Genomic DNA, 13,711 nt, shown 5'->3' with positions numbered 1-13,711 from the left:
TTGATAAGGTACCTCATGGTGGATTGGCACAAAAGGTGAAGTCATACGGGCTCAGAGGAGAGCTGACAAGATGGATGCAGAGCTGCCTTGGCCATAGAAGACAGAGGATAGCAGCAGAGGGGTGCTTTTCTGAATGGAAGGCTGTGACTAGCAGTGTTCCACAGGGATCAGTTCTGGAGCCTTTGTTGTTCATAGTACATATAAATTATTTGGAGGAAAATGTAGCTAGTCTGATTAGGAAATTTGCAGATGACACACAAATTGATGGAGTTGCAGATATTGAAGAGGGTTGTCAGAGGATACAGCAAGATACAGACTGGTTGGAGACTAGGGCGAAGAAATGACAGATTTTAATCAGGGCAAGTGTGAGATAATGCATTTTGGAAGGTGCAGTGCATGGAGGAATTATACAGTAAATGGTAGAACACTTAGGAGCATTGACAAGCAGGGAGATCTGGGCGTATGTGTCCACTGACCACTAAAAGTGGCAGCGCAGGTGGATAAGGTAATCAAGAAGGCATATGGCATGTTGCCTTCATCAGTGGAGGCATTGAGTATAAAAATTGGCACGTTATGCTGCAGTGGTATGGAACCTTAGTTCGGCCTCCTTTAGAATATAGTGTTCAGTTCTGGTCACCACACTAACAAAAGAATGTGGATGTTTTGGAGAGGGTACAGAAGAGATTTACCAAAATGTTGCTTGTTCTGGAGGGTATTAGCTATGAAGAGAGGGTGGATAAACTTGGTTTCTTCTCATTGGCATGATAGAGTTTGAGGGGGTGACTTGATAGAAGTTTACAAGATTATGAGGGCATGGACAGAGTGAATAGTCAGATGCTCTTTCCTAGGGTAGAAAAGTGAAGAACTAGGGGACATAGGTTTAAGGTGCATGGGGAAAAGTTTAGAGATGTGTGAGGCAAGTTTTTACATAGAGGGTGGTGAACGTCTGGAATGTGCTGCCCTGAGATGTGGTGGAAGCAAGTGTGATAGGGGCATTTAAGGGGCAACTGGATGAATACATGAATAGGATGGAAATGGAAGGACATGGACTCTGTAAGTGCACACAGTTTTTGTTTGGGTAGGCATCAGGATCACGGTGCAGGCTTGGAGGGTCGAAGTGCCTTTCCTGTGTTGTACTTTGTGCTTTGATTATCACTTGACCAAAATCCTAGCATGCTTAACTTGCAGTCACAATTGCTCCTTATTAATGTTATTGTTGTTATAATCACTATTGTTGTCATCATTCTTCTTTGTGACCACAGTTCCTCCTCTTGATCTGAAGGGTAAAGCAAAAGGAGGCAAAAAAAAAGCAAAATTGGGTGTCACAGTCACACAGTGGTTAGCACTGCTGCCTCCCAGTGCCAGTTATCCAGAATAGGTTACTGAGATGATTACTTTTATGACTTTATAGGTTGAGGCATAAATATTGGTCAGGACACCGAGGAGAACTAAGCTGCTGTTTTTGTAATAGTGCTGTGAGATTGGCTACATCCACCTGAGATTGCAGATTGGGCTTCGGTTTAAAGTTGCATCCAAAAGATGGCTTGAGTCACTGTCTGTGGAGTTTGCACATTCTCCCCGTGTCTGCGTGGGTTTCCTCCAGTTGCTCCAGTTTCTTTCCACAGTCCAAAGATGTGCAGGTTAGCTAAATTGCCCCTTAGTGTCAGGGGCACTAGCTAGGGCAAATGCACTGGATTATGGGGATGGGGGCCTGGGTGGGATTGTGGTCAGTGCAGACTCAATGGGCCAAATGGCCTCCTTCTGCACTGTAGGATTCTATGATTCTATGTCTATTTTTCTAAAAAAGTGGATCACGGACCATAACCAAACTTCTTCTCAAACAGGCGGCAAGAAGTCAGCCAAACTATTAATGTATTACAAACGTTACATTTGCAATTAACAAAATTCTCGTTTTTGTAACAACACTTCCACATTCAACTGTTGTGTTATTTCTCATTTCCATTTTACAAACTGAACAGTAAGTAGTATCAAATAAATCAAAGTACATAAAATAATTAATACTGCAACATGAGACATTAAAGGATGAATTTATATGCTGGAGCCTCAATTCCAAAAATCATGCCACGATCTCAGTTCCTTTATAACTTTAATATCCTGATCAATGTTCTCAGCAGTTTGTTTGACTTGAATAAAAATTTCATAGGTAGCAGCTTAATGTGTTTTAATGTCTTTATAAATAATAGGTTGATAATATTACATTGCTCAAAATATTCATCTGAAGTAGTCTGTTACATTTAATAGGGATCGTTGTCTTTGATGTATGTCAACTCATTCGATATAACCTTATCTTGTTGGAATTTGTAGGGAAAGCATATAAAATAGTGTGGGTGATGTTACAAATTAAACCATTCTCAAAATATGGAGCTCTCATAAGAAAGTAGTGCAACACTCAGACCCTTGCTGTTTGTCATTTTCATAAATGACCTGGATGAGGAAGTGGAGGGATGGGTAAGTAAGTTCGCTGATGACACGAAGGTCGGTGGTGTTGTGGATGGTCTGGAAGGATGTCAAAAGTTGCAGCAGGACATAAATAGGATGCAGGACTGGGCGGAGAAGTGGCAGATGGACTTCAACGCAGATAAATGCGTAGTCGTCCATTTTGGCAGAACCAACGGGATGAACGAGTACACTATCAAGGGCAGGAGTCTTAGTAGTGTTGAAGAGCAGAAGGATCTTGGGGTCCGGGTCCACAGGACTCTTAAATCGGCCTCGCAGGTGCAAGAGGTGGTCAAGAAGGCGTATGGTGGGTGTACTGGCCTTCATTAATCGAGGGATTGAGTTTAGGAGTCGGGAGGTAATGCTGCAACTTTATAAGACCCTTGTCAGGCCTCATTTGGAGTACTGTGCGCAGTTCTGGTCGCCTCACTATAGGAAAGACGTAGAAGCTATTGAAAGGGTACATAGAACATAGAACATAGAACATTACAGCGCAGAACAGGCCCTTCGGCCCACGATGTTGCGCCGACCAGTTACAAAAACAATGACCCACTAGCCTATACCAATCCCTTTTCGTCCATAAACCTATCCAGAGATCTCTTAAACGCCCCCAAACTAGACGCATTTACAACAGCAGCAGGCAGGGCATTCCAATCCCTCACCACCCGCTGGGTAAAGAACCTACCCCTGACATCCGTCCTGTAGCTACCCCCCCTTAATTTAAAGCCATGCCCCCTCGTGCTAGCTTTCTCCATCCGAGGAAAAAGGCTATCACTATCCACCCTATCTAAACCTCTAATCATCTTATATGTTTCAATAAGATCCCCTCTTAGCCGCCTTCTTTCCAACGAAAACAACCCTAAATCCCTCAGTCTCTCCTCATAGGACCTCCCCACCATACCAGGCAACATCCTAGTAAACCTCCTCTGCACCCTCTCCAACGCCTCCACATCCTTCTTGTAATGCGGGGACCAGAACTGCACACAGTACTCCAAGTGCGGCCGCACTAGAGTAGTGTACAGTTGCAACATTACACTGCGACTCCTAAATTCAATCCCCCTACCAATAAACGCCAAGACACCGTACGCCTTCTTAACAACCTTATCTACTTGATTCCCAACTTTCAGGGATCTATGTACACACACACCTAGATCCCTCTGTTCATCCACACTATTCAAAGTCCTCCCGTTAGCCCTATACTCGACACATCTGTTGCTCCTACCAAAGTGAATTACCTCACACTTCTCCGCATTAAATTCCATCCGCCACCTCTCGGCCCAGCTCTGCAACCTATCTAAGTCTCCCTGCAGACTATGACACCCTTCCTCACAATCTACCACACCTCCAACTTTGGTGTCATCAGCAAATTTACTAATCCACCCAACTATACCCTCATCCAGATCATTAATAAAAATTACAAACAACAGTGGCCCCAAAACAGATCCCTGAGGCACACCACTCGTAACTGTACTCCATGATGAATATTTACCATCCACCACCACCCTCTGTCTCCTATCTGATAGCCAATTCCTGATCCAACTTCCTAGATTACCCACAATCCCATACATCTGCATTTTCTGCAGAAGCCTACCATGGTGAACCTTATCGAACGCCTTACTAAAATCCATGTATACCACGTCAACTGCCTTGCCCCCATCCACCTCTTTGGTCACCTTCTCAAAAAACTCAATAAGGTTAGTAAGGCACGACCTACCCGCTACAAAACCATGCTGACTATTTCTAATCAATTCATTACACTCCAAATAACTATAAATCCTATCCCTAATAATTTTTTCTAAAACCTTGCCCACAACAGAAGTAAGACTCACCGGTCTATAATTCCCGGCAAAGTCTCTGTTCCCCTTCTTAAACAATGGGACAACATTCGCTATCCTCCAATCCTCCGGGACTACACCAGAGACCAATGACGACCTGAAGATCTGAGCCAGAGGCTCTGCAATCACCTCTCTAGCCTCCCAGAGAATCCTAGGGTAGATCCCATCCGGACCAGGGGACTTATCTATTTTCAGCCCCTCAAGAATTTCCAGCACATCCCCTTTATCAACCGTAATACTGTCTATTTTACACCCCTGCAACCCAATGTCCTCCTCAGCTATATTCATGTCCCCCTGCGTGAACACCGAAGAGAAATATTGGTTCAATACTTCTCCAATCTCCTCCGGTTCCACACACAACTTCCCCCTGCTGTCTGTAACTGGCCCTAATCTTGCCCTGACCAACCTTCTGTTCTTGATATACCTATAGAACGCCTTAGGATTCTCCTTAATCCTATCAGCCAAAGTCTTCTCATGTCCTCTTTTAGCCCTTCTCAACTCACTCTTCAACTCCCTCCTAGCCAATCTAAAGCTTTCTAGTGCACTATCTGAGCCCTCCAATCTCATCCGAACATAAGCCTCCTTTTTCTTTTTAACCATCGACTCAACTCTTTTAGTGCACCACGGTTCCCTAGATCTACCAAATCCACCATGCCTGACAGGGACATACCTATCAAGGACTCGCAGTAGCTGCTCCTTGAAAAAACTCCACATTTCAGACGTTCCCAGTCCCTGTAATCCCCTAATCCAATCCATGCTTCCTAATTCACTCCTGATAGCCTCATAATCGCCCTTACCCCAGCTAAAATTGCTGACCCGAGGTTCATGCCTATCTCTACCCATCACTAAGGTGAACGTAACCGAATTGTGGTCACTATCACCAAAATGCACACCAACTTCCAAGTCTAGCACCTGGTCTGGCTCATTTCCCAGCACCAAATCCAATATAGCCTCACCTCTAGTTGGCCTGTCTACATACTGAGACAAAAAACCTTCCTGCACGCTTTGTACAAACACTGACCCCTCTAGCGAGCTAGAACTATAGCAACTCCAATCAATATTCGTAAAGTTAAAGTCCCCCATAACAATTACCCTATTACTTTCACTCCTAACCAGGATTGTCTCCGCAATCCTTTCCTCAACCTCTCTAGAACTTTTAGGAGGTCTATAAAAGACTCCCAACAGGGTGACCTCTCCTCTCCTATTTCTAATCTCCGCCCATACTACCTCAACTGACAAGTCCTCATCAAACTTTCTCTCCGACACTGTGATACAGTCCTTGACTAGCAATGCTACCCCACCCCCCCTTCTACCTTCTTCTCTACTCCGACTAAAGCATTTGTACCCCGGAACCTGCAACATCCATTCCTGACCCTGCTCTATCCATGTCTCAGAAATGGCCACAACATCAAAGTCCCAGGTACTGATCCACGCTGCAAGTTCATCCACTTTATTGCGAATACTCCTCGCATTAAAGTACACGCATTTCAAACCCTGCTCCGCCCCACCCCCACTATGCCGTGCCTTGCATTCCCCAACTATGTACAGAGGAGATTTACAAGAATGTTGCCTAGACTGGGAGGCATGCCTTATGAAGTTAGGTTGAGGGAGCTGGGTCTCTTTTCCCTGGAGAGACAAAGGTTGAGAGGCGACCTGATAGAGGTTTATAAAATGTTGAGAGGAATGGATAGGGTGGATTCTCAGAGGCTATTTCCCCGGGTTGAAATGGTCGCTACGAGAGGACACAGATTTAAGGTGCGGGGAGGAAAGTACAGAAGTGATGTTAGGGGCAAGTTTTTCACTCAGAGGGTGGTGAGTGAGTGGAATCGGCTGCTGTCAGTGGTGGTGGAGGCGAACTCGCTGGGGTCCTTTAAAAGACTTCTGGATGAGTATATGGGGTTTTATGGGATTGGGGGTTATAGATAGGTGTTGATGTGATCGGCGCAACTCGTGGGCCGAAGGGCCTGTTTGTGCTGTAGTGTTCTATGTTCTATGTTAACACTCGCCCATTTCTTTATCAGCTACTTCAGTGATATCCATATCGTGACCTCTAATTTCTATTTACGCTTTAGGTTTTCATCAACTTTAAATCAACAAGATGTTTGTTCGTTGAATATATGCGACTTGGGCAAATAATTATTCTTTAAAGGGATGCCAACAATCAAAGTAGCAGCCACCAAAATTTTCTCTTTCTATAACATAAGGTCAAATATTATCATATACCATCCATATTGATACCAATGTTTTGAATCTCTGATACTTTGCATTTCATTGTACCCATTGGAATCCCTAATATTAATCCTAAAACCTTATGTAACATTCCACCACAATTATTCTCAAGCTAAACCTTGGCCAACCATCAAAACTGACATCGGGACACATTAGAATGTCTTTGTCCGTGACTTAAATAATCTAAATCTTCATTACTGATACAAGAAGGGACCTTCCCCGATTCGCCTGTTCTAAATTCTCTCTAAGTTGCTCTATCACCCAGTTCCCATAAAAACTACATAAAGTTCTATTTTGCTGTTTTCCTGTCATCCATTGCCTTGTGTTTAGTAATTTGACTAATTGTTTTAGCATGCCCTTCTAACACTGTTACCATATATTTATTAGCATTTTCATAGAGTCTCTACAGTACAGAAGGAGGCCATTCAACCCACTGAGTCTGCACTGACAGCAATCCCACCCAGGCCCCATCCCCATAACCCAACATGTCGATCCTGCTAATCCCGCTGACACTCGGGATCAATTTTAACATGGCCAACCCACCTAACCTGCACATTTTTCGACTTTGGGAGGAAACCGGACCACTTGGGAGCAAACCAGAGTACCCAGAAGAAACCCACACAGACTCTGGGAGAATGTGCAAACTCCACCCAGACAGTCACCAAAGGCCGGAATTGAACCTGGGTGTCTGGTCCTGTGAGACAGCAGTGCTAACCACTGTGCCATCCTATTGTAGCAACTGAAATCCTGATGCTACATCCTGACAGTTATTCACCTCAGTCATTACTTGCTTAATCTGCTGGGTTAATGTTAGAATTTAATATCTGGACTTACCAAATTAAAAATGTTAACTATGGATACTCCTACACTATACTCCATTGCTAAATCAATAATTAACTCCCTTCTCTGGTGACTCTTTAAACCACCAGACCATTTCTGCTCCTCATCTGTTACTTCCTGATTTAACAGTCTCTGTATTTTAAGAAAAATATAATTCCCTTAGTTGAGAGTGAGAAGGACACCAATGTGGTAAATGAATTTTAGTGAAATCCATTACAGTTGGTATCAGTTGAGAACGAACATTCTTATAGTACCTGGTTCATATTTCATAGAATAGAATCACTACAGTGCAGGAAGGAGGCCATTCAGCCCATCGAGCCTGCACCAACAACTACCCTACCTAGCCCCTATTCCCATAACCACACCTATTAGAATGTGTTTGTCCACGACTTAAATAATCTAAACGTACATTACTGATATAAGAAGGAACCTTCCCTGAATAGTCTGTTCTGAATTCTCTCTAAGTTGCTCCATCATCCAGTTTCCATAAAAACTATATAAAATTCTATTGTGCTGTTTCCCATCATCAATTGCCTTGTGTTTAATAATTTGACTAATTGTTTTAGCATGCCCTTCTACCCTGCTAATCCCACTGACACTCAGGGACAGTTTAGCATGTCCAGTCCTGCACATCTTTGGAGTGTGGGAGGAAATCGGAGCACTCAGAGGAAACCCATGCAGACACTGGGAGAATGTGCAAACTTCACACAGACACCTGAAGCCAGAAGTGAACTCGGATCCCTGGCACTGTGAGGCAGCAATGCTAACCGCTGTGCCACCATGCCACCCTTAAAATTTGTTGTTATTAAACCATTTTAGGTCCAAAGTATTTACAGGACAATAATATATCATTGAGAAAGATGAGGTAGTAGAATAAAATTTAAATTCAGATTTAGAAGTGCCATGTACCAAAGAAGGTCCTGAGGGGGTAAGTTGAACTCTTCTTTGTGTCTTATTTGTATGGACATCTCATCTAGCACCCAACTTAGACATCTATTTGGAGACAGCATACATGTATGATTATAGGCATTCGGGCCTTGAAAAGAACATATATCCGAAGACATTGTCTATGTATGAAGACAATATGTGTCAGAAATACCAGCTATGCACCACAACCATGTATATTAATTGGGAAACCAAGCAAAGGAGGGCATCAGAAACAATCTGATTCTAAATGCTGTTGAGCAGGAATCATACCATTTGAAGGTTGTCCAGTTACTCGTCCCAACACTGCTCAACAACCAGTACAACTTCTTGTTTCATTACTTGAGCAGTAAATGAGTACCTTGGGACTGATTTAATACTATATGGAAGTCCCCACCTAGTAAACACCCATTGTTCTAGAGTATTAGCTGTCACTTTAGTTGTATTAATTCAAGTAGAGGATGCTTCAACCCATTTACTCTAAGTGTCAATAATCACTATGATATATTTGTATCCCCCATGATATGGTGGTGAAGGACCAATATAATCCATTTGTATCAATCCATGGTTCTTCAACAGGTCTTGTATGCCTCAATTCCTCGTTACTTGTGGATTTTTTTGAGCACATATGAAACCATTGTCTACATACATCTTTACATGCATGTCCACATTAGGCACCAAGATAATCCTTTAATTCATCTAATAGTTGTTTCTGTTCCCTGATGACCCTGTATATAGTGGCATTGGTAAACAATTTGATTGTGATCTTGGGTTGGCACTACATACTGTCCATTCTTAAGAACAGGCCCATCATGAAACTGTAACTTATCATTTTTCATTTGGCAGAGAAAGTGGAACATGTTCTCCCCTGTAATTGTTTTAAATCGTCATCACTACGCTGAGCCTGTTTAAGATCTCCTGTATTAACCTGACTAACAGTAACAGCATCCATCTGTTCACCCACTGGCGTCTCCCATAGTTCTCTTGAGCACCCTGATTTGTCAGTTCATCTCGTCAAGAATTCCTGACAGGAGAGTTACATGATGTGCCTTAATCTTAACAATCCCACCTTCCCATCCTTGGGCAATTTGTAAAATATAACTTAGTAAAGGTGGTGAGGTGAAGGTTTTCTGTCTGCTGAAACAAAACCTCTAGCTTCCCAGAGTGGCAGGAAATTAATGCAGTTGCTGCAAACGTACATGCTTTCTGAGAGTACATCTATAGGTGGTGGAAACTTATTATGATGACTAACCACATAAGCCACAGCTACCAATTTAGTTGCTTGAGCACCCATTCCCCTAGGTAATTTTAAAGCTAATTCAATGAGAGGTATTCGTGGTGATCTTCCACATATATTCCACATCCTGTCATTCTATTACTGTCCTCCACCATAGAGGATCCGCCAACAAGAATATTCAAAACCTGTTAAGTGGCTTCTCTCTGTGTAGGTATGTCAGATATGGTTCTTGATCTAGCAGAATTGTGATTTAGGGACCTTTTCCCCTGTTGTTTTGTAACAAATATCCCCTTGGGATTATTTGTTGCCACAATTTAACACTCATCAGGCTTGCCACTGCAATTTAAACTGTCAGCTAAAAATGTGAGCAGTGTTGTTCGTTTAACCCCAATATTTTTACCCTGAAGTATTAAAGTCCACCATTCTTTCTGAATCTGACTAACTGAACCATCTTTAATCCGTCAATCTAATAACAATTGAATGGGAATGTGTTCCGTTAAGATTGTTCATAGATTAAGCCAAATTATGTGTGAAAAATACTGCACCATGCAAAAAATTGAGGACACATGCCTTTCACACAATCCCTGCTCAACTGAGGTCAAAAGTCTAGAGGCATAAGCCACCAGTCCAAGTTTCCTGTGATGTTCCTGCAAAAGCACTGCTGAAATAGTTGAATCTGTTGTTTCAACTTCTAATGTGAATGGGTGTTCAAGGTTCGGCACTTGTAATGCTGGTATTGTGGCTAAAGCTGTTTTCATTCTAAAACAGCCTATTTGTGTTGCTTGGACAACTGTCGCAGAGCGTTCTTCTATAAAGGTTTGATAATGGAGCAACTTTAGTGGCAAAACGATCAATATGATTCTTACAATACCCCACCAATCCTAAAAGTGATGGGAGTGAATTTACATTTTTTGGGAGGGGCAACCACATAATTGATTCAATGCACTTTTGTTCAATTTTGCACTTCCCGTGCATTGCCACTGTCCCCAAGTACACCACCTTAGGCTTCATTATTTGCATCTTTATGTCCTAAAGATGTGAGTAAAGTTAACAATTCATCCAACAATTGAAGATGTTCATCTCTGTTGCTTGTTTGAAGCAGAAGGCCATCTACATATTGAATTAAACAGTCAAGCTGTGAAAAGCTCTCTAATCTGTAGCTAAGCTCCAATGGAAAATTGATGGAGAATTATGAAACCCTTGGAGCAAACAAGTCCATGTATATTGTTGGTTTTGAAATGTAAATGTGAATTTATGCTGACAGTGCCGATGTAAAGGAATAGAACAAAACCCAGTACTGATCTTGCCTGTGCATTGTGTTTCATCATGATTTGGGGGCTGTTAGTGACTGTTGGCTCTGTTAATGGAATCATTTTATGTAAGTCCCAAAATCAATTGTCAGCCTCCAAGAGCTGTCTGGTTTCCTAGCTGCCCAAATGGGTGAATTAATTTGTAGAAGCCACAGATCGTGTAATTCCTTGCTGCAAAAGGCTTGTATATACTTTCCCTATTTCTTCTTCTGTTTGTTTAGGAAACCTGTTCTGGTTTTGGGTCTGAGCCCTCAATAATCACCTCACCGTCCATTCACCCAGAATCAGATAGTCAGAGGCTTATTCCCAAGGTGTCAGTGTCAGTTGCAAAGAGGGATGAGAGGGAGAAAGTTTAAGGGAGATGAGCGGTGGATGTATTTCATGCAGAGTGGTGTGTGCCTGGAACATGCTGCCAGAGGAGGTGATGGAAGCAGGCACATTAGGAACAATTAAGAGGCATCTGGATGGGTACATGAATAGGAAGGGAATAAAGGGATACGGTCCAAATAAAGGCAGAAAGGTTTTTTTTAAGTTTAGGTAGAGCATGATGATTGACACAGGCTTGGAGGGTTGAAGGGCTTGTTCCTGTGCTGTACTTTTCTTTGTTCTTTGGACTGTGGGAGGAAACGCACACAGACAACATGGAGAATGTGCAAGTTCCACAGTCAGTCCCCCAAAACTGGAATTAAACCCAGGACCCTGATACGGTGAGGCAGCGGTGCCAACCACTGTGCTGCCCAGCACAGGTTTCCTAAACAAACAGAAGAAGAAATAGGGAAAGTATTTACAACGGTATAGAGTCGCATGTAGGCCAGATTAGGTAAGGATGTCAGGTTTCCATCCCTAAAGGATACTAGTGAACCAGATAGATTTTTACAACAACAGTTTCATGGTCATCATTTGACATCAGAATCCGGATGGTTTATTGAGTTTAATTTCCACCATTCGCCATTTGAACCAGGGCATTACCCTGGGTCTCTGGATTATTAGTCTAGTGACAGTTCCACTGAACCACCACCTACCCTAATAACTTCCTTCACAAATACTGTCCAACATTCTCACTTTACGCACTTTGTTCTTCTGTCCTATTTCAGTATGCTATTGCCCACCCTCCTGACAATTTAATGTAAACCTTCCCCCACCACAGTAGTGAACATTTGGCCCCACCTCAACCACGGACATCTGTTCCAGTCCTGCTGAGGTGCAACCTGCCCCATTTCAATAATAGATGCTCCTTGTTCCTGAACCGATCCCCATGCCCACTCATGCTACTCACTGATCCTCCCTTTGTGAAAGTACATCGCTTTTCTCATTCCTCATCTTGTGTTGTCACAGCTTACGCATAGCTGTTCCACTAAAATCTATTGTGGTTGACATGTCTCACTTCATACAAAACTGGTTCTCAAGAGAGATTGGTTCTGGAATCAGGACTAGAAAAGAAGAAACAGTGTTTAAGAACATAAGAACATAAGAAGTAGGAGCAGGAGTAGGCCATCTAGCCCCTCGAGCCTGCCCCGCCATTCAATAAGATCATGGCTGATCTGTCGTGGCTCAGTTCCACATTCCCGCCCTCTCCCCATAACCCTTAATCCCCTTGCCTATCAAAAACCTATCAACCCGCGTCTTAAATATATTTAGCGAGGCAGCCTCCACCACTTCAACGGGCAGAGAATTCCAGAGATTCACAACCCTTTGAGTGAAGAAGTTCCTCCTCAACTCCGTTCTTAACCGCCCCCCCTTTATCTTGAGGCTGTGCCCTCTAGTCCTACTGCCCTTTCTGATCGGGAAGAGCCTCTCCACCTTAATGCCAAACATTAAGTGAATGTTTGGCATTCACTTAACAGCACTGTGGATGTACCTGCACCATTTGGACTGTAATGGTTCAAGAAGGTAGCTCACCACTACCACCGGTGGGACATAGAAACATAGGCACAGGAGGAGGCCATTTGGCTCTTCGAACCTGCTCCACCATTCAACATGATCATGGCTGATCGCCCAATTCAATAGCTTAATCCTGCTTTCTCCCCATAACTTTTGATCCCATTTGCCCCAAGTGCTATCTCAAAGCTTCTCTCAAATACGTTCAACTACTTGGGCGGCAAGGTGGCGTGGTGGTTAGCACTGCTGCCTCACAGCACCAGGGACCTGCTTGTCCATGCTAAATTGCCCCTTTGTATCCCAAGACATGTAGGTTAGGGAGAATTAGTGGGGTAAATACTTGGGGTTACGGGGAAAATGTGTGGGTGGAATTTCTGCTTAGTGTGAAGGGATTTATGTGGGGTTATGGAGGTGGCACTTAGATGGGATTGTTGTCAGTGCGGACTTCATGGGCTGCATGACCTCCTGCACTGTAGGGATTCAATGATACTTACTTCCTGTGGTAATGAATTCCACAGACTCATCACACTTTGGGTGAAGAAATGTCTCCTCATCCCCATCTAAAATGGTCTACCCTGTATCCTCATACTGTGACCCCCTGGTTCTGGGCACCCCCACCATCGGGAACATCCCTCCTACATTTACTTACAATCAAAACCTCTTTCAGTGAAAGCCAATGTATCATTTGCCTTCTTTACCGCCTGCTGCACCTGCATGCTTACCTTCAGTGATTGGTGCACAAGGACACCCAGATCCTACTCGCGCTCCCCTCCCAATTTTCAGCCATTCAGGTAGTAATCTGCCACCTTATTTTTGCTTCCAAAGTGAATAACCTCACACTTACTCAAATTGTACTGCATCTGCCATTGATTAGCCCACTCATCCAATTCTGTCCCGATTATGCTGAATGATCTCTGCATCCTCGTTACAGTTCTTAGTATCATCTGTTTTCATTCTAAAACAGCCTATTTGTGTTGCTTGGAAAACTGTCACAGAGCGTT

The 13,711-nt window shown here is 43.2% G+C and overlaps 1 protein-coding gene across 5 annotated transcripts in view; it reads left to right on the top strand.

The window, feature by feature from the left end:
• oxr1a (oxidation resistance 1a) overlaps positions 1-13,711 on the top strand; it is a 588,813-nt gene that overhangs the window by 309,406 nt on the left and 265,696 nt on the right. The gene's annotated exons all lie outside the window — the stretch shown is intronic.

Source organism: Carcharhinus amblyrhynchos, chromosome 8, assembly GCF_965287045.1.
Source record: "Carcharhinus amblyrhynchos chromosome 8, sCarAmb.v2.hapA, whole genome shotgun sequence".
NCBI lineage: Eukaryota > Metazoa > Chordata > Chondrichthyes > Carcharhiniformes > Carcharhinidae > Carcharhinus > Carcharhinus amblyrhynchos.
This window is presented reverse-complemented; position numbering and strand designations above follow the sequence as displayed.